Below are 27,437 nucleotides of genomic sequence, written 5' to 3' on the forward strand. Positions count from 1 at the left end.
ATACTTATCTTTAAAATTTGGATCACACCACCTCCTTTCTCTTTCTAATCCTCTTGCCAAATGTGCTCCAGGACTTGATTATTCATTCTCACCTGCTCTATGCCCATTTGCTCCCTGTCTGTTATTGCCTGCTCTGCGTTTTGTTCTCCGATGCCTTCCTCTCTCTCCCTCACACCTGAAGACTCCACAACCGAATTGTGGTATTTCTTTTCAGCATAGAACGAACCTCTACCATGAATACCAGGGAAGCAATTTAAGTTTTTGGCTGGCACAGTGCAGACAGGTTTCCTAAGAAGTGTACAAAGTTGTAAAGAGGGTCATTGAGTAATGCAGAGTGTGACAGAGTGGCTCTTTTTTTTCTTTTGATGAATATGAAATACTCCTATATTTTCTTCCTCTACCTTTCTGGTATGTTTGAGTGTGTATGTGATACGAATGAAGTATAAATGATACTCACCTTTTTTATTTCCCTAAAATCATTAGTATTATTTTGTGTTCATCAAGATGACCACCAGTCACCTTTTCCATTTGTAGTATCCCACAATGCTCCCACAAATGATCTTAAAGGGAAAGGTTACTGGTGAGCCATCTAGAAATAACAGATTTAAGATTATTTGTTTTGTTTAAGTGGATATAACTTTGTTAGAGTTGCATGACTGTTAAAACGTATAAGTTTTTATGGATGGTTAAATACTTTATTTGTATCAAATTGCCCATCTCTGTTAAAACACGTGAGCGAGTTCCTTTAAGAGATCCCAATCCTTCCACTGGGACCCTCTTTTCTGACCGCCCCATCATCTCATATCATCGACCACCTAATCTGGGTAATCTTCTTGTTCACAGCTCCCTTGACCGCCCTCAGCAACCATCCACACCAGGCACTTTCCCTTGCAACAGAGCTCGCTGTATTACCTGCAAGTACATATCTAAAACCACACTCATTCAAGGCCCCTCAGGACAATTCTGGATCACCAAGATGGCATCTTGATCATCCAGCAACCTTATTTACTGTATCTCTTGCAGTAAATGCCCAGCCATCTACATTGGAGAAACAGGAAGGAGACTCGGAGACCTCTTCAGAGAACATGTCAGGTCTGTGAAGATTAAAGATCTCTCCAAGCCCATTGTTTCTCATTTCACCTCTGACGGCCACAACCACTCTAATCTCTCCGTCTGTGTTCTCAAAGACGGTTTTCCAAACTCATACATCAGAAAGACTACCGAAACCAAAATTATCCTGCAGCTAGGATCACACCTTCCCCATCTCTTAACGACAGACTACTCTTCTTCTAAATTTTCTCCATTCATTGGAAGTTTCATTTCACACCTCTCTACACCTATTCTGACTTCACACCTCTTGATTGGCCTCTCTTTCTGTCCCCTGCTCCCGTCTCTCGCTCCTCCTCCCTCCCAGCCTTTGTTCTCCTGCTACATTACCTTTGCTTACTGCCCTATCTTTCTCACACCTGAAGAAGGCTCCACAGCCAACACATCGCATTTTCTTTCTCATTTCAGCGTGGAATAAACCTATTACTAGTTCGTTTAAAGTGTGTTTTGTATTGTGGTAGTCCAGTAGTATTTACTGTATATATTGTATTAAAAGTATGAATGTAAAGGAACAGTTCTCTTTCGCACATAACTCATTTGGCTTGTATCATTTAATAAAGTGATGTATTCAAGTACTACATCCCAGTTCACTAGGGTTAGAGTACACACTTTCTTCCAATGTGGTTGAGTTAACCAAGACCCACCCTTCAATGAGAAACTCACTGCCCATTGGAAAACATGTTGGTTTTGCATTGTTGTACTGTATGCATTTTAATAAAGTTATGGTAGAGCATAAAAGGTCATAAAAGGGTTAAAGTAATGGATAAGTTATGTTCTCATATGATAATGTGTGCTCCAAAAAGCACTGAAGTGCCAAATCCAGTATGCACGTACTTAATGGGACGTTCAAAGTCAGAATGTCTTCACTTATGCTACAAAAATGCAAATAACATTTAATAAAGAAGACAAAATGATTTTATTTCTGCTTCAGATGTGCTTGATGTGTTGATAAATTTCAAGTTATCAGACAAGCTGTAGGGTATTACATCTCTCTATGGTAGGACTTCACATATTGTTTTTGTTTTTTTAGAAGTATTTTACTCTCCAGTTAAAGAAACATGCTATAAGTACTTGAATCTTTCTACAAAACATCTCATTGAAATGAAATAGCTTTACTTCTTATTTTCTAGATTCAGTCTGACAGCTCTAAAATGATTTGTACATCTCATCAGAAGAAAAATGAAGAGGCCTAGACTTTTAGTTGCAAAAAATGAAAAGGAAACTCCTAAACATTTGATATGCAGTTTATTTTTCCCCTATTTACTTGCACAACCGTTGTTAAGCTACAATTATGATCCTATCAATTTCAGTTTACTGTTCCGTAATATTGAAACAAAGGCAGGGGAAAATGTCAGTGATGATTACCCTCAAAAAGTTTAAATAAGTTAAAAAAAAGAAATGAATAGGTTATGTTCTCACATGAGAGCATGTGGTTCAAAAAGCACTAGAGTGCCAAATCTAATATTCACATATGTAATGGGCTCTGTCCACTTTTCAAGCCAGAAAATCTTCACACGCTACAGGAACATGACATTAAATCATTGTCATGTTTATTCAAGTTACTCTACAGATGTGCTTAATGTATGGAGTGGTACGTCAGTGGACTGGACAAATATAGAAGTGTATCCCATCATTCTGTGTACGACTTCACACAGTTTTTGTTCTGCTTATTAGAACTAATTGACTCTCCCGTTAAAGAAACATACGCTACAAGTACTTGAATCTTCCTAGAACACAACTCATTGAAATATCATTACTTATTTTGCTTTGTCTAGTTTCAGTGTGACACGTGTGAAAACTGGTTGCAAGAATTGTGCCTCTCAACTGAAGAATGTGAAAGGCCAAGAATGAAGACACCTGGTTATTTACATTTCACAATACCTGTAGTGCTGAGTAGTTTAGGCATGTATACTATCACCATGGTATGTTTTGTGAGCAGGAAATGTAGTGCTACTGTAGATTTGAAAAATACAAAAACTGATATTTATATGGAAGTGTTTCAATAAGCACGTTTGGAAGTTCATCTTCAGGCTCTGTTTTGTTTTTAGTATATTCTACTACTGTAAAAAATTAAAAATGAAACCCCTAAAAGTTATTGATTGGTTTTTATTCCTTATTACATGCTTGCACAACCATTGTTAAGCTAGAATATGATGCACCATGTACATATATTTTATGTCCAATACTACTGAAACAAATGTAGTATAAGATGTTAGGGATGATATTAAAGAGTGATTTCACAACCAGAAATGTCTGGATTTTCAAAACAAATAGCCCCGTACTCCAAAAAGCACCGAGAGGGAGCACCAGAGTATTGCATGTTACAGATATGGGTTTAAAAACCTAATTCCAATACCATTTTTATGTGAGATTTGAAAAATTCTACAGATGGTTTTCAGTTGAACATTAAACAGTTAAACTATTCGGGTCCTTTATGTAGGCCTCTCAGTGGGAGGATTTGCATAGAAATGTGGTTCATTTAAAACGTTTTTCAAAACCTAACCACCTCAAAAAAATGAATACAGCATTTTCCTGCATTCCTCTTCACAATACTGTACACTTGGTTTCAACTACTGACTGAACCAGTTTCAAAACAGACCAAGGAGCAGCTCTTTAGCCAAGGAGCTGTGGGGATATGGAACAAGCTAACCAGCCATGTTGTTGAAGCCGATACCCTGGTTTCTTTCAAGAAACAGCAGGATGAGATCGTTGGATTAGTAAATCAACTACCAAATGACATAGGAGGCCTTTTGCCCATTTACTTTTTTTGGAACCTCTTATGTTTTTGCATTCTAGGCACCACTAATAAGTGAGCAGCCACCCTACACTGCAAAGCATTATATATGTGCAATATTCCTTATCTCTCTTTACAGGATTACTCTGAAATGCAGGTAACTACTGGTTTCAATATGCCCAACATGGAGGGAACTGTCCTTTTGATAAGCGTTGACTTACAGAACGGATGGAGTCGCAGACCTTTTCTAAAAATACAAATCATATACAACACTAGAGTGAAACAGTGAAGATCATTTCAAAACTTGGTCAATTGTTTCCGTGATTTAGTCAGAAATCACAGGTCATGTACTGCTTTCCTCAAAGTTAGCAAGCACAAGATCTCCAATATGGACACACAGCATCTTGCACCCGGATCTGAACTGGAAAGGGAGGTCGATTCCATTTGGTCAGAGCTTGTTCAGATATTTTTGTTTCCAGGTTATTGATGCGGAACTCACAATACAAGTAGAGCAGCACAACAGGAAAGTGCCGAAAAAAAAGACTTGTCACTGGCCAATCTGGGATGGTAACCAATGTTGAATGGAAAAAAAATTGTCAACTTGTTTAAAAAGTCTCAGGATTTTGGATATGAAGTTTTACTTTATAGATTGATATGAGCCATTTTAATTACTTTAATTACATTTTAATTGTGTAAATGAGACTCATTGTACAGATTCCTAAAAAAAAATACCAAGATACAGACATTCTCATTCTAAATGCAACAAAAACACCACAAGAAATTGTTTTTTTTTTTTATCCCAGAGCAGTTGGCGATCACTCACAGGTAGTAATCTACAACAAATTTATCACTCAGGTTGATTCATATAAGTACTTAGGTGTACACATAGACAGTAACCTCAACACATAGATAGTAAACTTGACCAGTTCCTTACTTCAGAGAAGGAAAAAAAAACTCAATCATCTTCTACAGAAAAAGCCCAATAACACCCCTACCTGCTCAACTAATCCCAACCTTGTCATTACTATACCCTCTGACCTTTTCCTTTCACAGGATGAGTGATCTCTTCTTAGCAAAGGCCTCAGTTTTGTTCTAGTCCCCAAGAAGCTGGACACCCCGCAAACCCAAGTCGACCTCAACCGTTTTTACCACGGGATTCAGCTCAAAGCTCATTTTGCTGACGGCTCCTCCTCTCCGGTAGAGGACAATAACCCAGTCACTGATGCCATTAACAATATCAATCCTAAACAGAGCTCTTTGACTCCAACTGGCCTCTCTGTCTCTCTACCTCTCCTGCCTCCTCCCCCCTCCCAGCTTTTGTTCTTCCGTGCTAGAGTTGACAACCCAAGCTACTGTATGGTCACCCTCCATACTGTCGGCCACAAACCAAACATGTCAAACAGACAGGATACCTTCCAACAAGGAACCAGGATCATCTACAAAATTATCCAAATAGTAAACCATTTACAAAACAGCAGCTTTTTTGGACGGGAGAACAGAGCCTCCAGCCTATGACGGAAGACCGAGGAACTCAAGCACCTCATAAAACCTGCCAAGCCAGCCAAACTCACATATTTGAAGCTGGTAAGCAATGCCAAAAATTGGCTTCACACCACACTGCAGATCCTCGAAGAGCACTACGAGGAAAATCTGTCATTTCAACTAGAGGATCTTGAGCTTCCCCGCTGGGAGGAAGCTTTCACGCTTGCTTCCAACTGATCAAAGAAACATCATGGGAGGAAATTACAGGACACCTTTGGACCCTACACAAGCTATCAATACTGGGTTAGGGAAGGACACTCAGGCAGACCAATTATCACAGTAGTTCTTAAAGTCTACAATGGCTTCTACTGGAAAGACTGCAACCAAGACCAAGTAAGAGTTAAGTTGTTTTATAAAGTCATTATTTTAGAGCAAGGTATAATTCTGAAAAAAAATACAATAAACAATACAGTGAAGCTATTGGAGAGAAAATTAAGGCTCAGTTAAGAAACTAGAACAGTCTTGACTTGTTTCTTTACACAAAAGTTATTTATTTTCAAGAGACCCATGTGGATTCCTCTGGTGTGCAAGACCTGCCTGAAGACATTTGACCAGTTTCCTCTTCTCTTAAAGATGGTGTATGAAATGAGCCTCAGCAGTGGAGATCAGCGAGGTCTCACTCCAGGCCAAGAAGGACTTGTTGAATCACCTGAGGAATGGGCAGGTTGGGGATTGCAAGAGCACAGAGCTCATATCTGGTAAGGATGTGAGACTGGTGGAGTCCATGGACTGTTTTATGTGGAATCCTGAAGACACATCATCAAGGTGAGATATTTATAATTTATAAGGGTTCTTCTGTTTCTTTTCAAATTTACCATTATGTAAACGTATGTTAAAATTATATACCCATAGTCCAGATGCCCTGAGCAAGAGGCTGCTGTCCAGGAGGAAGAGATGCCAGAGACTGAAGCAGAGGAGGAAGGGGAAGACATGAGTTCTGGAGAACTTTCTATTTTTACAAATGTATCTATTATTTTATTCTTGTATTCTAGTTTGTCTTATAGGTATAAAATTTTTAAAATTGAATCTTGTATTCCTACTGGCCCCTAGTAGTTAAAAGCCATCATCAGGCTCTCAGGAAGACGGTAGCTTCTGGACTGGACAGAAAGCACTCCCTGGATGCTCCTCACCTGGCTGGGTTTAAACAGGACCTTACCAAGGATCTTGGAGTGGCAGATTGCTCTCAGGAGGTATTTATTTTTTAAAGGCATTTAAAATTGAGTAGTGATATTTCCATAGCACATGTTTTCACTCCTTAGCTTAAAATTTACGCATGTGAAATGTCAGCCATAAACATAGTGACTTTACATTTGTCAGGTAGAAAATGTTTCCAGATTCCTGTTTCTTTATGGATCGATCTGCATCTTCCTTAAACTTTGTAAAGGACAACCAAAACACAATTATTGTAACCAAATGAAGACCACTGGACTGTCTCACCAAACCATTGCTAATTATATCAAGAACATAAACCGTTTTCCGCGCTACATCCTGAAGGCTATCAATGTGAAAGTAGATGATCCCAGCTTGGCTAACCTCATCATAAACGTCCATAGTATCTTAAAGGATATTCAGAAGAAAAACTGTAAGAATGTTGCTAAGAGATTACCAGAAAGAGGTACTTTTCATTTTTTAACTTTATTCAATTGTACTTCTTTTAATTTGAATACAAAAAAAAGATGTTGATAGCATTACTTTCTCCCACAGATATAGACAGATGCAGAGTCCATAATCAAGTACCAGAGATTGCTGGAAGGTGTTGAGGGTTGCAAAGAGAGATGTGTTGCACATACTGGGCAAGACATACAGCTCTGAAGAGAACACCCTGCCTGACCATCATCTTGTGCTGTATTATCTGCAGACCTTTCTCAAGCTGAAGGACCTGCAGCACCCAGTGGTGGTAAAGAACATGACAGTAAGAATACTTTCATACAACAAATAACACACGCGCGCACACACACGATTTTTACAGTTTGGTGTATTATTTTTTATTTTCTTGCCATTACAGGTCGAGGAATGGATGCAAAGAAAGTGTTGTTTCAACAAGTGGGCGAAAAGATGGTCTAGTTTGCTGTTAACCTGCACAAAACCTCATCACAGCAGCTGGCTTCCTTTGCATTGAGTGAAGAGGAACATGTAAGTGGATGGCTACATTGATAAACCCCTCCACACGATTCAGGGTTGTTGTGGAACTGGAATAATCCTGGCAAGCAGTGGGTGCAAAGCACAGTATTGCCCATAATGTGACACCAGTTCATCACAGGACTCGCACACTCACACCACGGCCAATTTTCATAGAAGCCCATTAAAATCCATGTTAATACAGAACAAAATACCTCCACTTGCATAGCTCCCATCATGTATAATATTTAAGAAAATCTCCAATGTACCCTAATTGCATTTTATTTGTGTTTTATCAGCTGTTTCATCTTTACTTCACTAAACTAAGCTGTAATGCCCAGGTCAGCAGCTGTGAAGGGAGACAAAAAGTTTTTCAGTTCATCTGCGGGAGAGCCAATTCACAGTCCTTCCAACAACTTGAGAAGACTGCATGAGAAGTAAGCAGAATAATATATTACTTTATATTTCTGTGGGTTGAAAACATTCACATATGCTTGCTTGTTTGTTTTGTAGATTCCTCAGGCCATTCATTACCAGCCAGGAGGGCAATTGAGACAACAGCAAAAAATATAACCGATGCACAGAAGAGCATTATGGCGGATTACTTAGCCCATTCCAATGCGCCCACAGAGAAACATTATAGAATACTGACTCAGCCAGCATCTGCTCGGCAATCAAAGTAATTGAAGGCTTTGCAGGACAAGGAGTTTAGTAAGCATCATCACAATCTTAAAATAAGTCTCTCACAAAACAATCATTCATTTCTTTTTTTTAACTTCAGGTCAAGTAATCAATCATCAGACTCTGGACAAGAATGCACACCTGCTGTGGAGTAGGTTTGAATACAGTACACCTCTTCAGTTGTTTTTTGACTGTTACAGAGACCTGTGATATTTTATTTAAAATTTTTACAACAGTGGATCAAGGCCAAGATCCACAACAGCAGCTGCAGGGTTTACATGTCCGAAGATGGATAATGCTACAGCCTTCCAGCAGCTGATAAAGGTGTTTCCAGTGTTATTATATGGGCAGCTTAACAAAGAAAGGAGCATCTGAAACTGACTGGAAGTCATGACAGGTGGATATCATAACAGAGGAAGTGAGACTGCAGACCATTAATGGCAAGTTTACAAATCAATTATCTTCACCGACAAACACTAGGTTTGGAATATATTCTGAGGATTTATGATGTGGTTTTCCTTCTAGACCTTTACACTAGATGGCTGTCAGGTAACTTACTATATTCAAATGATGGACTGCTCAGCCAATGCATCAACAGTATCTGAAGTGTTTGAGAAGTGGAAGCCCAAGACAGGACTGCCACCAAATGACAAGCAAATTAAAAAGATAGAAAAGCATCAAATCTGGGAAGGCCTGAGCATCAGTGACAATCCTGTGAAGGGGAAGAAGGTTGTGACTTCCAGGTTTTCAGAAAGGAGAGGTGGTGTGTGATTATCATGGCGAGATCATCACAGAGACAGCCGCTGAAGCCCTAACGGCACAGATGGCAGAGGGAGAGAAGATACATCTTTTCTTTTTCTGATGGACCTGCACAAAAACCAAGCATTGATACTCTTGTAGAACACTGTGCCTGCCTCACGGATATGGAGACGATCAGAAGGTGGATAAATCCATCAAAGAAAAAAAAATACATCAAGGCTGTAAGAGGGTCATTTATATAAACGTCATAATCCTGTTTGTGACAAAAAATGACATTGTTGAGGGAGAAGAGCTCCTCTTTGATTACAGCATTTCCAGAAAATCATTTCAAGGCAAAGGACAAGCTCTGGAGTGGTTGGATCACTGACCATTTCCAAAACAGTAAGTAAGTGTACTAAAGTGCATATTTTGAAGATATATATTTTCTTGTAGCTTAAAATTAATATTAGAATTATGTTTCTGTTATTGTCTTAAAAATGGCATTTTTCATTCTCACCAGCAAGGATATAAGGAAGGAATATGGGACTGCCAAAAAGATTCATGATTTTCAGAAGAGCATAGAAGGCAGATAACTACCCCACTCAATTGTTACTGCAAAGAAATACCACATCGTGTAAACAAAAAAAGGTTTTGAGAAGTGAACCATTCTTGAAATTTATTGACAATCTGAAAAGCACAGCATTCCCAGACCAGGCACTGGAGTTTCCAGCAGCGTTAGATGGGTAGTCTCTTGGTAAGAGCGAGATCGACAGAGTACTGGAAGTCATGAACGACACCTTTCCAATTCATTGAGAACAGAGCCCACAGGATGTGTCTAGAGAACAATTTCTTACAATTTAAGTGGTAGTTTCTGAATAGGTTAAAGACAACATGGCTCTACAGCTATCTTATAACTTTTAAGAAGTTGCAAAAGTGATTACCATATTGTCAGTGGTTTATATTTAAAATCTAAAGATTTGAAATTTAATCTGTTTCTTAAACAAAGGACATGGTTCACAGGAACAGCAGCCTAAATCATTTGATGACTGTAAATATGACAAGCTTGTGATAGTGTAAATCGTAAAGTGCAAAACACAGTTGTATTGTTTTGGTTTTGTCTTCAACATAATCATATTAATAGGCATGTTATTTTTAGAGCAGCTGCCTGCCATTCACCACCAGCCAAGATGCCACAAGGTACAAGAGATGACCCAGAAGTACTTAATGATGCAGAGAAGAGCATATGGGTGAAAAAAAGAAGACAAGAAATATCCATTAACACGTGCATCTACAAATCAGAAGATGGGTGATGGTCAGCATTTCAGGAGTGACACTGGAGATTAAATTCAAGTTCTTACAGCGATTTTCTATGTTTGGCTTCAACACAAATCATATTAATATGCTCACATTATTCATTTGCACAAAATACCCGATATTCAATACAGGCCACGTTCAGAGGAGTACACACAACCCAGCCAGAACGTGGCTAGCTGAAGTGCGGCGGACCACAGGGAAAGTACTCTTGCCCACATGGATGTCTCTGTTCTGAAAACCACTGGATAAAGGTATATGACAGTCTGTTCTTAGCTGTTGATTTTGTGCAAAACATTGAATATGAAAGATTTTAGTGTCACCATTCTATGAAGTTCAGATATAAGTATTATATTGATAAGCTAGGTCTGTTCTACTAATACCTGAAGAACTTTTATATTGCACTGTTTGCTTTGGTCTCCTTCACGGGCTCTTGTTTTCAGACATCAGTCCAAGATCATTGGTGGGTTAATTGGTTTCTGGTAAAATTGGCCCTAAGTGTGAGTGTGTGTGTGTGTGTGTTTGATTTCCATCTGGCATCCTCAGAAGATGTCTTTGTTTTCTTTTCTTAATTGCTGTCGATTACTAGAGTTTATTTGGCATAATACCTTTGTGATGAATACTTTCTTTTTTGTCAATAGTCTTATTTTAAATCAACAATGTCAATGAGTTAGTACCTTAACCTTGAAGAACAAGCAGTAAAAAAAATAAAAACTAAAAACACACTTCAGATGGGTTATAAGCTGAAGTTTTTGTAAGTGAACCAAGATTCCTGTGCAGTGCAGAGACCTGTCTTTAAAACATTGCATGTATATATGGTGGACTTAAAATTTGTCCAATCTTGTCACAATGTAAAACTATATTAAACAGGTGACATATTCTATCTATAAAGATTTGACTAATTTTAATTCCATACTTCCATTGACTGCTTCGGAATACATTCCGTAAATTTCCCTGAATAATCATTGTCTCACAGAGAAGACCTGGGTGACACAACAGGGGTCAGGGTTGTGCTGAATGGAGGTTTGTGTAGACTGGCCAGTGTCTATGGGGGACTGTGGGATCACCGGGGGTTCCCCCACCGCCTGTAACATTGTCAGAGGGTGTAATCACCGACAAAAGCCAAAGTTTCCTTCATTGAGGGGGTCACTATTTGTCACATCCTGGCTGGACAAGAGACAAAAAATAAGCCTCCCACTGTCACAGACAGAGCAGTCTGGGACACTCCAGGCTGGACTGGACCATTGTCTTTGGAAGATGGGGTAACAGGAAATGAAATAGATCACACAAGACTGTCAGTCCTGCCTAGCTGTTATGTGACTGACGGACTCCCCCACATTGAGAAGAGACAACTGGCTTCTGTGTAGAAAGCAGACCATTTCACTTTAACTGGTTAATCAGATCTAATGAGCTATAATACCCTTGACAAGACTGGACACTTTACATCTAACTTCCTCTAGCCCCCTCCTCTACAAATAGCCCCACTTGTTCGCAGTGGAACCAGCCTATAGCAGCAGAACAGAGGTTTTTGTTTCTTAAAATTGTCTGCTGTTGTAAAACAAGTCATCCCTTGGGGATAAAAACTCTCCTTTGAGGCTGGTGGGTGTCTCCTGTATTTGCCCCATATTCCCAGGGCTTCTCAACTGAGTGATCAAAAGCTGAACTGCAATATGCTGAAATTCACACTGGGTTACAACAGACCCTAGTGGGAGAGTGGAAGGGACTCCCCACAAGGGGACACTCTTTATCTCACATAGCCCCACCCACATTAATGCATACGGAGTTTGAGTGAGTGAGGTCAATAACGAGCAAAATCAGACCCAATCTACTGCTTTCATTAACAACAGCCCCTTATTTTGGGTTTTAACCTCCACCTATTACCCCTCAGACTCAATCTTTCTGAAACAGGGTTATAGTTTAAGTTTTTCCCGGCACTGTTTGAGCAGAAGAAAGAAATAATAGTGCTATTCCCGACAGTCTAGCACAGTAACCACTAACTCCAATAAGTTTAACTAGAGAAAGAACCCAGCTTCAGCGCAAAAGGAAAACTATTAAAATTATAACTCTCCAACACTGGCTGGAGACTCTGTGTGTCCGGGCTCAGCGGTTATATAGGACAGGACTCGGCGAGCTGCAGGTGAAACTCATTGCTCTGCGCTCCCCGTGCGGAATGCGCGTCTCCTCCCTCCTGACTCGTCACACCGCCTTCATACTCTACAGCGGGGGAAAAAACTCCCCTTTACTGTCTTCATACATCCCTCTTAAATCCCAGAAACACAGAAACACCGAGGCGTTTCTGTGAGTCAGTACTGTGTTTTTCTTTTCGAGCTTACAAGCAGAAACAATAAAAGCGTTGAAAGCAGGAAGTTATTTCTGCTCCTAGGCAATAACGTATAAAAATACATTTTCTGATTCCTAAAACCTAATAAAATCCATGTAAGTCTCCCTTTTGTTCCCAATGCACATTACTGAATATAAACCAGTCAAGTTCAGGTACTATTCTGATTTATCTGAATAGTTCTGGCGCAGCTGTTACAACAAAGATACTTACAAACTATTTTTTTTTGTTTTCATACGAGCTCTTGCCGTTTGATTAATATGCCGTTTTGAATAATAATAATAATAATTGAATATTTTTTTTCAATTCACTAAGTCACAAGAAACACCAACAACACTCATCGTAAGCATCTGACCAATCACATTCCTGAATTTTAAACCCATTTAGTATTTATTTTTAAATTGTTATTTTTTTTACACCTGTTTTACGTATTCTTGCTGCTGTCCTTTTACAGCCACTTGGACAGACCACTCTGAGACATCTGCGTTCAGTAAGCGCTAAGCCTTCTCTCAGCACAAATTGCCTCTTTTACATAGCAGCCCCACCACCGAGAAACGAAGAGTAATGACTTTTATCTGGCATTTTTCATGTCCAATACGTTTGACATCTACCAAGGGCGACAGAGTTCTTTTGCGACACTATTTCTTTTTTTTCTTTCTGTACGCTTTGATAACAAAACTAGGAATCGTGCAAGGGAAAAATGTTTTTTTTTCATAGAGAAAACGTGCACCAGGAAATGTTGTGTTGAGAAGAAATGATTTAACATGATATGTGACCTAATTTACCAGAGCAAATGCTCACCCAGCAAGGTCTGGAGAAGTTGGAGAGTCTGGTGGATGTGATATGAGTTGTGGAAGAAACAGTCTTTCTTTGAATTCTAAATCAATTGGAATTTGAATGCGACACATAAACTCTTTGTCTGATTTAAAGAGATTATATTTTAAAACTCATAGAATTTTAGAAAACATGTTTCTCACTTTGAAAGTTTAGACGTGGCGGTGTATTACTAGTAGCAGCGCTGAGCTCACTACGTGCAATTCAGGTTATATGATGTACAAGGGGTTTAATAAATAACGCGTCTGATTTCGGATCATAAGATTGTAAGTTTGACTTCTACCTGGCTCGTGTAAATGTTTTCAAGCTCCTCAGTAATAGCTGTCTATTATGTAATGAAGTGCACCTGAAACCTGTAATAAAAAGGGATCTGAAACTTCCAGGATTTCATTCTCTGATGTAGCTGTCTCTCAAGTCGGACGTGATGTTTCGCAGATGTCAGCTGTGCCTTTTATCTTGTGTTCCCCTTTCATTTAGATTATCTATGTGATGTACAGACAGAAACTCAACCGCATAGTGAGAATTCCGGGTTCAGCACCAGCAGAACCTGAAAAACTAAGAACTAACCCGGACGTGATTTGAACATGCAGCCTTCAGATTTGGAGTCAGACGCGCTACCGCTGCGCCACGAGGTCAAACTAGTTCCCCCTACCCCCTTTTAAACCCCCCAAAGGAGAAAAATCAACGTCGCAATTTTTTTTTATTTCATTCTCTCCTGTGAGGAGCACCGCTCTTCTGAAGAGAGTATCATCTTCCCAGACCACATTTCATTCTTCATGCGCAGCTCTTGTGCAGGTGTTGTTCTCGACAACAGATCCAGGAACACTGATTGTTATTCTATTTTTTTTAAGTACTCCTTGGTGTAATTGAAGCACGTCTGACACTAAATCCCGAAGTTAGGTTTTCAAAGTACGTGCAAGTCAACTTGCACGTACTTGATCAGGTTCTTCTGCTGCTGCTGAACCCACAGTCTTCACCTTAAAGTCCAATTCCCTAAGCCTGCTGACCTTATATGTCCATCCCTTCTCGTAAAAACTCGCATTTTCACAGGGTACCCTTCAGAAAACGCAGTATAGAATGTAAAAAACTCCAGTAGTAAAAATTTTACGGAGTGTATCACTTTCACTGAGACCGAGAAGTGTTAAGCTGTTTATGAGTCTTTGTGGCTCGGCTGTTAACCAAAAGGGTGGTGGTTTGAGCCCTCCCAGGGACATTATGAGCCTTTTAATGTACACACCCGTCTCACTTTATCTCTACGGCCGGTCTTGTACCGCAATCAAATACTTACTGCCCGTAGAGGGCAGCAGGCTCGCAAACATAGCTCACTGTGTATATAATGAAGAAGCGAAGGTTAGTTCCTTATCTGCATGTTGCAGAGCCTTAGGCAACTCGTACCAGCAGCTGGGGTTTGATCCCTGCACGGGCTATTAGTTGAAAGACCATTGTATACGACGTGCAACAGATTTATTAAGCTGGCTTTTATGTTTCACACTATATTGCGATCTTGAAACCAGAATTATTAGAAGGAAAGATTTTTTACACTGACGTTAATCCGTTTAATATAACCCAGATTGTGAAAACAACTCCGCCCTGTCAAAAGAAAATGTTACACAAAAGTTGGAAAGCACACTCTCAATCCATCTGTAAGCAAGCAAATTATTTCAGGGAAGAAACTCAGTTTAGTGAACTACTGTTGTATTTTCACTCATTGAATTTGATCGTTGTAGTCTCTTTGCATTCTCAGCAATAATATTTCAAAATTACAGTTCGGATGTATTGGAAAACTTCACAAGCATTATTAGGTTAGGATTGTAAAATTGTATTTTAATATATTGGTATATTTACCTTCATTTTAATATAGATATAACCATAACTGTTGTGAAGCATATTGTACTTTTGTCGTACTTGTTAAAACATTTTAGCTGAGGATTACATGCAAGACATCTGTAAACGAAGATGTAATTACAATAAAATTGGCAATTAACAGAAAACCACAATTTGTATAATATTTTTCCTTGATATCGATGATCAGTTGAAGGATTTGAAGAAACTATCAAAGAAACAGCAGATGATTTTGGTTTTGAACCCATCTTTACACCTCAATAATCCATTTGTCCTCGAAAAAAGAAAAGACAGGCATATTTTGAGTCTCATAATTATCCTCTTCTCGATCCAAAAGAAACGTATACATTTGATTGCTTCTGTAGTATTTTGATCTCACGAAGTATTGCCAGGATCTATATTTAGCGTTCGGTAGCGATAACACTGCTGATATTGATTGAGTAAAAATCTATGATGTATTGACAGCTTTATCTGAAGCGAGAAGTCCTTGAACGCCGCTTATGAAGTGTTGGGATTCATACCAAGAAATACTTTTTGTTTTCCTGCCCAAAATGCTGCTATTGCATTACACATTATATGAACATTACCAGTTTTGGTAGCTTCTGGGTGCGATTTTCCAAAACTGAAACTAATTACAAAATTATTTAAGATGAACCATATCCGAAAATTGTAAATCATGACTAATATTAATATCAACTGAAATTACTACAGAAAAAAAGATTTAACCGAAATATTCATAAGGCTATACAAGCCTAAAAAGTAGAACAATTAAATTCATATAACTTTTTTTTATTTTTTTAGAAATGGGCTCACACACCTGAAGACACTAACGTTTCTCTCCGTTAGAGTATGTGAATAACAGTTTAATCCAAAATGTGTGTAATTGTGATTTTGTTCAAGTGCAATAAATCGTCTATCAGCAGTAAGAAATTATTAAGAAAGTAAGAAATTGTTTTATTTCACAAACTGTAAGATGTGAAGAGAGTTTACAGTTCGTATCCTTCACTTTGTCTTTTAACTTAAGCGTTCAGGATCCAAGCCCGTGTGCGGACGGTTGTGTTTCTTGAATCTCTTGTAATCATCAAAAGTCGTTGTTTAGTCTTTCAGTTTTTTCTCGAGTTGTACCATGGATATTTTATACGATGCGGCTTTCAGCTCAGTGCGGAGTGCAGAAGGAGGACTCGCTCGCTGAACGATCTCTCAAGAAATCCCGGGGTAGATTCAACAGGTAGCTTCTTCAACAGCCACGACAAGTCTGAAGACTTCCTCTGAATTTCCTGAATATGACGTTAAATTAGTTAGAATAATCTGGTAGTTAACACAACTAAATGCTTTGGAGGTATATTTAAAACAGCAGAGCAAGACTTTAGGCACTTCGAGTATGCATGAAATTAATTGTGTAAACCTGGATCTATATGAACAAGAGTTCTCTTGTCTTGACAGCTCTTCCCTCTCTTGCATTTTTCCCGTCTTGTTGTGCTTGCTGACAACGACAGGAAGAGGAAAACGGAGAAACCGGTTTGTGGGCACATGATGTGCAGGGAAATGTTTCGTGAACACTTACACGTTATTAGCAGAAAGTCAAATAGGCTTCGATTTCTGCCTTAAAAACTGTTTGGGGTGCCTGTAATCGAGTAAAGATTTACGGCCAAGCTATGCATTCAAAGGTGAAAGACCGAAATATAAATCCAGAAGAAGATTTATTAAAACATATTGTTTTCCTTGCGGTTTCTCCTGTATTTAATTAAATTTGGCATTGTGAAATCAACCTGTAGCCCTACGGAATGCAGAGTGACAGCGGCAGGAACAGAGAGGATTATATAAAAGGATTATATCAGTCTCACAGTCTTATACATTTACAATTAGATGAATTATTGTAACAGTTATACCGTTAATTTAAATAATCAGACTACCTATGGAACTGAGAGCAGGCTGGAAATAAAACCAGGAAACACATTTTAACCTCCAGGATCAGGTTCCTGATCCTCCTGGGTTCTATACTCTGATGATTCGTTTAAAACAATTCGTTATTACAGGGACTTGTGCTCGTTCTCTACTGCTCCACACGGGTACACTTTGTAACACATTAATCTGCGAAGTAAACTATTTTTTTTCCTGTTTAATGAATTTCATTCCTTGGTTTGTCGCTCTCCTTTTACAACTGTTATGATTCGCTTCTCTTCACAGCCCGGTGTGTTCTTTTTTGGGGGGGATGTCATATCTGTAAGAAAAGCCGCCCGGGCTCCGGACAGGAGTCTCCACCAGCGGAGATGCGCTCTGCTCTGTCAGAAAGAGCGCTGTGACGTCACAGACACCAGCCTGAGCGCCTGGATCAGAGAGTGAGGGCACGCACGGAGGAGAGTTATTGATCACTTATCTATCGAAAACCAATTAATTCAACTGAAGAACCGTAGAATAAACTATTAACTTCACCGATTGGTGAGTACTGATTCTTTTTCCGTTTTTGACCCTGTTTTAAATATCTAGAAAACAGTCAATAAAGACTGTATCCATCAATTACCATAGTGCGTTTAGTGTAGAAAAAAAAATTTGGTAACTGTATCCTAGAGCTAAAAAATTATATTCCAAGTTGATAAATGTATGTAACAGTTTACATGTATTTTTTCCCGTGTTTATAAATCATAAGTATGGTAACCACGGCGACAGGCGCCACGTCACTGTGCGCATCTATGTGTCTTGCGTTCGTCACACAGAGTATCAACAAATACTAATACTAGTGTATTCATATTAATATTAATGAGAGTACAACTGGTAGTTTTAATGCTAGTGTTCATGTGAGTATTAATGATGATAGCGCTACTGATAGTTTTAGTTTTAATGTTCATATTCATGTTAATATCAATTATAATTATACTGTTAATGTTATTAACAGTAGTAGTAGTGTTAGTTTTAATAATAGCATTACTGTTATTATAAGTAGTTTGTGTCAGTGTTAGTGATAATGATAGTGTATGTCTTAGTGATAGTGTTACTGTTGTAATATGAGTGGTATTTGTGTTAATGTTAGTTATCGTGTATTTGTAGATACTGGACGGTATAGCTCTCGGTATAGCCCTCGGTATAGGTATAGGGATAGCCCTCCTGCACATCAAACAGTCCGAGTGACTGTTAGTGTCAGTTAGTGTTGTCTGACCATTGACAAAGTACAACTATTTTTTAGGGCGCAAGTTAAGTAAGCGAAAGTGTTCAAAAATCCTTTTGCCCAGTTCTGAGGGCCTGTCCCCATCCTATTCCATAATGTAATTATATATAATATAATACCTTACAACAGTGACCATTTCCTTACTAACTGCATGCGTTAAAGTTGTACATCAGCACATAGCAGGGGGCTCATTGCCACAATGTATTATCAATGTTAAATTACAACCGTAATATTGACAACATTAATAAACGCATATATTATTTAAATTGAAAACATATCTAACACAGCATCTTTTCCAGTTATATACCTAAATGCATTGCTGATATTCGTATTAGCTTCTAATATTATTTCTAATATAATGTTATTTCCAAATAAACCAACTTTGGAAAGTAGGTGGCAGTGATGTCAGAGAGAGTGTGTTCACCGTGTTGTTAAGGTATTGCTTACTGATTTTTAAAATGTATTTACATTACAAGTTTAAATATCCACAAAATTTACCTAATAGATACCTATGTGTTAGCCACTTAATTTGCAAGGTGTAAAACTGCAAAATTGTTTTTTTAAAATATAAGGATTACAGTAGTACATTAAATCCTAAATATTTGAGTAAATAAATGTGAGTGAAAACTCGCTTGAGAAATGTCTAAGCTCAGTGATAATTTGGTTTTCAGACAAGACAAATGAACTGATGATGGAATTCAACTTCGCTGGCACAAACCGGAAAGATCAACAACAAAAGACGTGCCTGGGAGACACAAATCTTTTTAGAGCAGTTAAAGGTACTCTTATTCTATGTTGTACTTTCAAACTTTGGGTACTCTTTAATTAGGACAGACTTTATTGCTCAATTACTATGATGCAAGCTAAACTTAATACATTGATTAAGCTTTGAGCTTAGTAAACCTTAATGGTTCTTTTTTTAAATTATATTCAAGAAGAGATTAATCATCATTTATCTGAGTACTAATATTGTAACATTTTTCCTAGCTGAGGTGCTGAAACCCCACCCAACAGCAACAGAAAAAGAAATAAAGGAGCACACAATGCGTTATTTGAAGAATGCATATGCAAGGCAGTGGGCCTGGAAGTCTGGACACTGAAAACGATAAGTTGCTGGTCCTAACTGTTAGGACAATTGGACAGGGCTTTGCAAATGGTGAACAGTAAAAATCGTCTTAACTTCACATTGTAATAATATTTTCTTGGAGATATAGAAGTTGTAAATTTTGAAACTTATATTTGAATTTAAATGTGTTTTTGAGTTAAATATTAGCATGTTCATGTAATTAGTTTGTGTTTGTCTTTACTTTATATATATTGCCATGTTACTAGAATTTGTAACTGAAGTTTACTAGTTGTGTTTTTTTTTTATTATGATTAGCCATATGTTGAACACAATATTGTATATAATGTATAATTTGAACTACATATTTCTCAGGTGTGAATAATTGTATATTTTCAGAATAAATTTCTAAACCAAATCATTGGCTTGATTTACTAGTTTCTACACCTGTAAAACCTATCTTTGATGCACAATAGACCTTTAACCATATATGTATAATAGTCCTCTAAATTTATCCGTATAATAGAACTCCAACCATATATGTATAATAGTCCTCTTAAGTTATCCGTATAATAGAACTCAAACCATATATGTATATTGAACATATAATCATAGACGTATAATTGACGTATAACGATAGACATATATTAGAATTTCATTCTAGACCGATTACGGACCACATTTATACGTCTAAGGTATGCATTTAATAGACGTATATTATCTTATTATAGACGTGTATTATATTATCTTTTGTCCACTGGGTGGTTTTCTGTCTTGACAGTGAAACAGTGTTTTGTGTTATTTGCTAAATAGAGAGAGGATTCTGTGTTAATTGGCTCCTCCTGGGAGAGGTCAAGATGAGAAGTTCACGAGACTGGTGGTAAATATCCTGTCCAGGAATATCGTGGCTGTAGGTGGTCAGATCTATAGATGTAGTAAACACATTAGTGGAGACGGTGTGTCTGCTCTCTGTGTGAGAGCTGGACAGGAAGAATAATCTGTGGTCTGGGAAGAAGAGACCCTCTTCAGAAGAGCGGCACTCCTCACAGGAGAGAATAAAAAAAATCTTTTTCATGGACGCTGAGTTTTGTCTTTGGGGAAATTAAAAGCACTTGTAGCGAGTGATATTGTGGTGCAACAGTAGCGTGTCTGACTCCAGATCAGGAGGTTGTGTAAATCATGTCATGGTCATCTAATATGTTTTTAGGTTCTGCTGTTGTCGAACCCGAAAATCTTCTCATGCAGTTGAGTTTTATCTGTACACCACGTAGATAATCTAAACGAAATAACACAGCAGTACAGGACACGCAGGGAGGAGATCACGCAGCGAATCATCTTGAACACGATATTATATAGGTTTCAAGAGCAAAAGACTCGCTTTGCTACAAATATAAACAACACCATAACTTCTTGACTTCCAATCTCTTTCCTGGTTCAGGCCATGTAAAATGACATAATCAGTGGAGTCATGCCGAGGTTGTGAGTTTAAGCTTCACCTGGAGCAGCTCGGTTTTCTGTCTTGACAGGTGAAGTTGTTTCTGCTACCTACCCTCCCTTTGAACAATGTGCGGAGGTGTTTGAGGTACAAACAGTGAAAGTTCAGGCCCTTGGGACAATCCCTATTCAACTGTGCATGTTTTTTTTGTTCTCAGTGTTTGCAGAGATGGAAGACATTCGCACCTGGTTTAGCCAGTATTCCATAGTCCTTCATGGAACTCAGCTCAGAGATGGAATAAGAACAGGAGCAAGGAAGATTCGCTTGCTACCAGACAGTGTAAATAGAGGCTTAAGACATCTGCCCTCTACAATCCGACTAGGTGCCTGCAATGGATATGTTTTTGTGTGGGGCAATTGAAGGTATGTCGGTGCTGTGGGACACCTGGCATCATCTTGCACAATTAAATTTTGCAAGACCTGCAGCAATCAGGGACATTTTCCCTCTGGTTCTTTATTGTCTCTCATGTTATTACCATTATGAACCTTTCTTGTACCACAGGTGCCTCACTCCCAACTCTTGCTTTGTGACAGCAGTCGGATGTGAACAGGAATCTGTTCTGGGGCCAGTTGGGGGACTGGTTACAGGCCCTTTCACCTCACCCTGACCACTGCTTGATTTAGGCTGTGGTGAAGAGTGGAAAGGACACCCTGTGGGGCGTGAGGAACATGGGGGTGTTTATAGACATCGAGGTTCCAGTGAAGGGAGCAGGTAGCCTGGCCCTGTTCATTATTAGAGACAGCTATAACCTAATGAGATGGTTTCATGTATATTGTTTTGGGTATATTTATTAAAATTTCCTATTTTGTGAATATTTGTATTTGTTTGTGAAATTAAAATAAAGTTCTTAAAAAAAATAAAATAAATGGAAGGTTTTCTGAAGTCAGAAAGCCAATTTATTTGGTGGAAAAACAGATTGGTGAAGCTCCTCCTCTTCCTTACCTTACAAGGAGAATTACAAGGTCATCTCCAGAGCTACAATCTAACAGTTGCAGTCACAATCCAGTGTATTTGTTTACATTTTTTGTTTCTGGAGTAGCTGTTATATTAATTATGCTAATATGTAACCTAACTCCAGCATGAATAACTAGAAGAGAAGATCAGCTCCATTCCAGACCATGGGAGACTTGTGATTGGCTGGGCCAGATCTCTCATTTGCATATTGGATTTGGAAATATAACACTAAACCCTCTTCTTGCATGGATTTAATTTACACCCAAGAGTCACCTTCTGTGTATTGCCACTTCAGTTTTTTATGAGTAGTTGGGATTACCAGTTGACAGGTTTTATTTGTTGAATTTTAAATCATCTTGTATTATCACCCTGACTGGCCTGTACTCAAAGTTTGGTAAGGTACATGTGTTTTCATTTCCTTTACCATGTGGAATTTTTGCTCTTTTAGTATTTGTCTAGAAGGCTTTCTGAAGTCAGGAAGCCCATTTTTGGTGAAAAAAGATATTGCACTTGAATATCATGATAAAGCTGTGTGCTTCCATACAGTTATGATTCCTGGTATTTGACTGTGATTCCCTTTTCCGCCTTTTCGTTTTCAATTGATCAGCACAGTATAGAAAATAGACCCATAAAGCAACGTCAGCAATGAAAAATGTGAGAAAAGTGATCACTTGTTTTAGCTTGCTTTCAAAAAGAAACCCTTTGATGTGTTAAGAGAATGTGATAACCACTACACTGCGCAAGGTGGGAATGAGTGACTTGCAGAGAGTGTTGAACTTTGAGAAAAGAACTTTTCTAAGGAATATATTTCCTACTTTCTGAAGAGGAGATTTTCTCCATTTCTGTAGTCTGACTTCCTCTATGCTAGAGAGCTGTAGAATGTGGAGTCACCTATCCAGTTCTGGGAACAGTGTAGGTAACAGGTTTGTTACTGCCTGATGAGCACAGTAAATTAATACAGCAGAATAAAGACACTCTGAGTATTTGAAGAGAATTAACAATCTTTTACGTCTCGCCACGTTCAATGCTGCTGTCATTTCTGTAATATTGTGATTATCATGTTCATCACACATGTGCAAGATCCCCTGTTTGAAATTGGGCAGAAACAGGTGTCTTTTTATCATCTCACATTTTGCAATTCTGCCAGTGTTTTATGGATCTTGTTTTGTCTTATTGCAAGAACTCGCATTTCCTGTGTCATTCATGATCACGTCAAACAGCCAGCAGATCATGTCACCTTTCAGATAGTCATTCTTCTGCTTCCTAAATTTCCTAGAGACAGGTCATTTCAGCAGAACTGACAAACTTTGCAAAGCAACCTGATAAGACCAGGTCCTAGAAGTCACTACTCAGCCAGTCACTGCTGCCAAAATGCAAGCCCTTCCTCCAGCCTGAAGAAGTTGATCCTACATTACTCATGAGGAAGATGTATCTGCCAGACCTCAGAGAGCTGAGCCGGATCACTTCCCTTCTGAATGACTTTGCAGTAACACTCTACCACTCCTCTTCGTGCATTCATGCTGGAACTTTAGGAGGCTACTGCAGACAGCAGAGGTTGGATCACTAATTCCTAATCGCTAATCACTAATAAAACGAATTCCCATGTAGCCAAGGAGTTGCTGAAAAACAACTTCACTTTGATGTTTTGTGTTGTTATAACTAATTCATCTCCTTTAAAAAAAAATAGATTTCTGTAGAAGAAAGGTGTCTCACACTACAGTTTAAATTGTAAACAGGTCATAGAAAAAGCTCCTTAGCTCCCTGTCAAGAATCAAACCCCACTCTCCTGTATGACAGGCAGGGATTCTCGCCATGGTTAAATTACAACCGTAATAATATTGACAACATGAATAAATGCATATATAATTGCAATTGAAAACATATTTAACACAGCATCTTTTCCGGTTATATACCACAATGCATTGCTGATATTTGTTGTTTGCCATTTAGGTTAAATACTGTCATGTTTTTCTTAGCAATCCTCTTTTGACATGTAAGTATAAATAATGATAATACTATTTAAATACATACAGGTCTTGATATTATTTTGATTAAAAATAGTACGTCAATAATCAATAAATGACATATAAAATAGTGTGAAGGTGAAGATCACACAAAATCAACTAAAAATGTGGGAATTTTACATTTTTAAGATTATAAATTGCACGTAGCACATTAGCAACACTACAGTAATGCTAATATAACAATAGTGTAAAAATATCCTGACCTAATTCCTTACAAATGCTGATACAAAATGTGAATGATTTCAGAGTTTTGGGTATTGGGTCTCCTGATAGAGATCAGAGATGAACTGAGGCATGTGGGAAAGTGTACAGAGCAGGTAGACTCCCAATTCCACATCAAGAGGCTGTGCACAATGGAAGAGTCCTGTACACACAAGTGAGTCCTTGACAACATGGACAATCAAAACCTACTGGTATGATATTATATTCTCTCTGTGGTGTAAAAAATATTCACTACTAGTATTCTAGGTTACAGATAGGTCATTATATGACAGCCTACATCTGATTAATAGGATCCATCTCTGGCATACTTTCTTATTTTGGGTTTATAATGTATAATCTTGCTTATCTTTTAATGCCAAAATAAAGTGTTTTACAAAAAGCTTCATGTTCTAAAAAGTTACTACAACTTTTGAACTTTGAAATATGGTCACTTTGTATTCTAGGACTGAGCAAATACTGCAGAAAAGTGCAGTTAATATGTGAAAATGTGTAATTAGTATGTCTGATTAGTTGATTAGTGAAGATCTAGTAGTAAAAATAGCTTCTAATATTATTTCTAATATAATATTATTACCAGATAAACCAACTTTGGAGAGTAGGCAGCAGTGATGTCAGAGAGAGTGTGTTCACAGTGTTGTCAAGGTATTGCTTATCGATTTTTTAAATGTTTTTGCATTACATTTTTACTTTGATCAAGTTAAAATATCCACAAAATTTAGCTAATAGATACCTTGTTAACCACTGAATTTAGTACATTTGATCCTAAATATTTGAGTGAATAAACGTTGAGTGAAAACTCGCTTGAGAAATGTCTAAGCTCAGTGATAATTTGGTTTTCAGACTTAAGACAAATTAACTGATGATGGAATTCAACTTCGCTGGCACAAACCCTAAAGATCAACAACAAAAGAGCGGCCTGGGAGACACAAACCTTCATAGAGCAATTAAAGGTACTCTTATTCTATGTTGTACTTTCAAACTTTGGAAACTGTTTAATTAGGACAGACTTTATTGCTCAATTACTATGATGCAAGCTAAATTTACATTAAATAAGCTTTGTGCTAAGTAAACCTTAATGGCTCTTTTTTGAGATTATATTCAAGAAGAAATTAATCATCCGTTATTTGAGTACTAATATTATAGAATTTTCTCCTAGCTGTGGTGCTGAAGTCCCACCCAACAGGAAGTCTGGTTCTAACTGTTAGGACAATTAGACGGTGTTGCAAATGGTGGACAGCAAGAATCGACTTAACTTCACATTGTAATAATATTTTCTTGGAAATATAGAAGTTGTAAATTTTAAAACTTATATTTGAATTGAAATGTGGTTTTGAGTTAAATATTAGCATGTTCTTGTAATTAGTTTGTGTTTGTAAATATATTGCCATGTTACTAGAATTTGTAGCTGAAGTTTACTAGTTGTTTTTTTATGATTTTTGATGATTAGCCACATGTTGACTACAATATTGTATATAATGTATAATTTGAACTCGATATTTTTCAGGAGTGAATGATTGTATATTTTCAGAATAAATTTCTAAACCAAATCATTGGCTTGATTTACTAGTTTCTATGCCTATAAAACATAGCTTTGATGTATAATAGACCTTTAACCATATATGTATTATAGTCCTCTAAAGTAATCCGTATAATAGAACTCCAACCATATATGTATAATAGTCCTCTAAATGTATCCGTATAATAGAACTCCAACATTTATGAAAAATGGACATATAATCATAGATGTATAATTGACATATAACAATATAAGTATATTAGAATTTCATTCTAGACTAATTATGGACCACATTTATACATCTAAGGTATGTGTTTAAGAGACATATATTCTACATCTTTTGCCCACTGGGATTGACCTTATCGATACTTGGAGAGAATACAAATGTTTTGCGTGTATCGAATTAAAGCACGTAACAACTGAGAGAATCTGAGTCGACATCACTGGGCAATTTCCAATAATGACCAACATCATCAACTTCAAGGAAAATAAGATTCACACATGTAGTTTTATCTTGGAATGGAGGGGGGGGAATTCATTTATAATCCCGTTACATCTTGAGCTAAACTATTTTAAAAATATGACGCAGATTTGTTCAAGACACTTTAATCGCCTTAACGAGAGTTTTCATGAAGACGTACGTCGGCTAGCTCTCCCCTGTTAATTGACGGGACTTTTGAAGAAACTGTTCTCATACAACCAACATACAAATTACACATCTTAATAAACATGAATGGAAATCCGTGTTGTGAATAACATAAAACTGTCACTGCACATGATTGAGTCCTTGAGTCTGGCACCTAAGACCACTTAGCCATCCTGAGAAGCAGTGGAGGCTGGTGTTTTGAATGCGCCCGTTTCTTTGTCGAAGGATTATTAACTACTACTGATAGTTCTTTTCTTCTTATTACAGAGATTTCTACATTGCAAGACAATTGACGATATAGATAAAGTAAAGTCTTGGTAAATGAAACAGGCACAGACAGGGTTCAAACCTGTGATCTTCAGTTTACAAGACCGACACCTTACCGATTTATAATGACATTCACAATAGATTTAAGGAAAGCACAACCACCTAAAAGGGGACGAGAACCCTGGACCTTCAGATTAAAAATCTGATAATCTTTTTTTCAACTTGGCCACCATGCCTCCTGTTCTATCTTCTTTCCTATCAAGGCTAACATGTTTTTAAAATTAAAAAATTAAATCTTTGTGCACAAATTGTAATGGTAGGAGGAATAAAACAAATATGATTATGATATAATTGTTCAAGTTAATTCTATTGAAACTGATTAAATCACATGGAAGCAACAACAACAAAACCGTGATTCTTAACAAGGAGATACCGGGCAGTAGTGGGATTCCAACTCATGCCCCCGAAGAGACGAGCTTTAATCCAGCTCCTTAGAGCGCTCGGCCGGGTTACCCTTGATAACATCTTAACAGCGCTTGTAGTCTGACTTTGTGGTGTTATGATGCATGGAAGCAACTACACCTCCTTTTTCTGAGATGCGTCCTCTCACTTGGTGAAATATTCAATTCTTTGGCCCTCTGAATATAATTCTTCTATTCAGCAGGTTTCAGACTCTGCTTGTAGCGCCCATGTAGAGATTTTATTTTTACAGGAAGACGCATTCCGAAACGTATCTCTGTAGTTTTAGAAAAGCTTTGAGCGGCGGATTTATACAACACACAAACAGTATTCTAATTGCAGACTGCAGATCTGTGCAGCAATCGTACTCGATTTGACTGAGA

At 37.9% G+C, this 27,437-nt stretch overlaps 1 non-coding gene across 1 annotated transcript; it reads left to right on the forward strand.

The window, feature by feature from the left end:
- Positions 1-22,348: 22,348 nt before the first annotated feature.
- On the forward strand, positions 22,349-22,406 carry LOC148825481 (U7 small nuclear RNA). The gene has a single exon (XR_016093271.1). It is a non-coding gene; the product is annotated as a U7 small nuclear RNA (small nuclear RNA).
- Positions 22,407-27,437: the final 5,031 nt, after the last annotated feature.

Source organism: Atractosteus spatula, chromosome 10, assembly GCF_055471065.1.
Source record: "Atractosteus spatula isolate fAtrSpa1 chromosome 10, fAtrSpa1.hap1, whole genome shotgun sequence".
In the NCBI taxonomy this organism is placed as follows: Eukaryota; Metazoa; Chordata; class Actinopteri; order Semionotiformes; family Lepisosteidae; genus Atractosteus; species Atractosteus spatula.